Raw genomic sequence first — 2,500 nt, forward strand, 5'->3', positions numbered from 1 at the left:
TCGTGGTATTTTTTATTGTTTATAGTCATTTATCATGTGCCACTGATAAAAACTTACTCTGTTGTGAATGGACATGCATCGCTGAATTTTAGAGTAATTTCATGTACAAAAGTATTGTTTCTTCCTCATATACTCTTGGAAGTTATCAATAATTTTTTATTTAAATAATGACAATTTTGTGATATCTGTTTGTGGTGTCACGAATCTATGTATCATGACCATTTGTAATAATATTTTAAACTTTTCAGTTAATCTTAACTGGTAGTAACCAACCATAAAGACTTATATCTTAATACATTTAACATGGATCACTTCTTTTATTATGCATTCAAGTCAGAGAAATTATTCAATGGAAAAGTGACATTACCTTTTTTTGTTTATTGTTTTCTTTTATTGTAACCTGAAGTTAGGTATCCCAGTCCCCCATTGCATATTGTGAGTGAAGAGCATTATCTTTACATTTCGTTTTATCAAAAATTCCTCCTAAAGTATGAAGTCTGAACCTATTCTCCTTTCTATCTCATATTTCCATCTTTCTCTTCTTCTTGTTTCCTTTCTCTCATTTAATTTCTAACGGGGGAAACGAATAACTTAGAAAACTGAAAAGCCATCGAAAAGAATGTAAGCAAATCAAGTCTAAAGTAGATGTTAGAATATCAGGTACCATTTAAAGATTTCTCTCTCTCTCTCTCTCTCTCTCTCTCTCTCTCTCTCTCTCTCTCTCTCTTCCACTCTGGGGGAGCGAATTAGTGGGACAAACGTCAAAACGTCCATGTTAACTGGCTGCCATTGAATTTCAATAGTCCCCTGCCGACATTCGCTTCCCACTTTCACTTTCACTTTCACTTTCACTTTTTTTTTGGAGGGGGGAGTGGCGGGAAGGTGGGGGTAGGGGGGGGGGCCGATGTAGTACAGAAGATGCGTTTTACAGAAATGCTAACTATAGCGGTTGATGTGTGATTGATCCATTTTTTTATTGATTATTTGAGTTACGGTGTATTTTACTATTTTCTCTAAACCTCTTATAATATGAAGACTAATCAGACATAAAGCAAAAATTACTATAATTCATTTTATGAGCAAATAACTATAAAATACTCGTATTTCATTTTGGTCAAGATTAACAATTGAAATTTCTTACTTTCCCGTAATGTTTAGATTCCTCAAATTAAGTAAAATAATAATAATGAAGTTTTTTAAAAGATAGATCAAATATCCATTACTGAGTTTGAAAATATTCTCTATTAGTTTTCGAAACTTTAAGTAAAAATAAATATTAAAACTGGAATGATCTGGGAGGTCTCTAGAAATCTCTCAATAGGTTTAAATATCTACAAACATTGTTAATGTGGTAGATTTCTCTTTCACTCAGTATTTTTTATTTGTGGTTTCATTCTGTTTTGGTGCTTACACGAAAGTAATTCTGTAGCCTTATATCTTTCTACGTAAGTTTTTGTGTTTTGAAAGTTCTTCATACTATTATAAGTTATGTTTGAAAGGTTATTTTCTTTCCATTTATGGGAATATGTCTCGAAAAGAAAGTTTAATCTAATTTTTCCATTATTCTTCAAAGCGTCTTGCCATTATTCACTTGATGTCATTATTTCTGGATGATAAGTTTTTGTTTAAACTATGCTTCATTTTTGTTTATATTTAAATACGTGTATGTATGTATGTAGTTATCTATAATGTATAAATATTTATGTATATATACATATACAGATTTATGAATATGAATATATATAATACATTCACTTATGATATACATATGTATGTCTTATATGTGTATTTATGCACATATAAGACATACAGAGAGAGAGAGAGAGAGAGAGAGAGAGAGAGGTGTAGGGAGCCATGGGAATAAAAGGGGTCACTGAAATGCCTAATGAAATGGACCTGGCTTTTAATTGCATTGTCATTGGGAAGCGTTCGGTTGATTAATTCGTCAACTGATGCTTAAAAGCACGAGTGGCAACATGGCGTTGCAAACATCACGGGAACATTAACGGTCCCTAATCTAGTACAGATATGTCAATTATTTTTAAGATTTCCCATCGGAATGACAAATGAGTACTGATTCTCATACGATAGAGTTCCCAATGGAATGACAATTGAGTATTGATCCTTATACGATAGATTCCCCATAAGAATGACAAGTGAGTATTGACTCTTGTACGATAGATTCCCCAATGGAATGACAATTGAATATTGATTCTCATACGATAGATTCACCTTGGGAATGACAAATGAGTACTGATTTTCATACGATAGATTCCCCATGGGAATAACAATTGAGAACTGATTCTCATATGATAGATTCCCCATGGGAACGACAATTTAGTATTGATTCTTGGGAACGACAATTGAGTGTTGATTCTTGTACGAGAGATTCCCCATGGGAATGACGAATGAGTATTGATTCTTGTACGATACCACCTGAGAATTGTTCGCTGTCAAAATGACACAAGAAATTCCTTAACGCAAGCATCTGGCAATGACC

Source organism: Macrobrachium nipponense, chromosome 28 (assembly GCF_015104395.2).
Source record: "Macrobrachium nipponense isolate FS-2020 chromosome 28, ASM1510439v2, whole genome shotgun sequence".
Lineage (NCBI taxonomy): Eukaryota > Metazoa > Arthropoda > Malacostraca > Decapoda > Palaemonidae > Macrobrachium > Macrobrachium nipponense.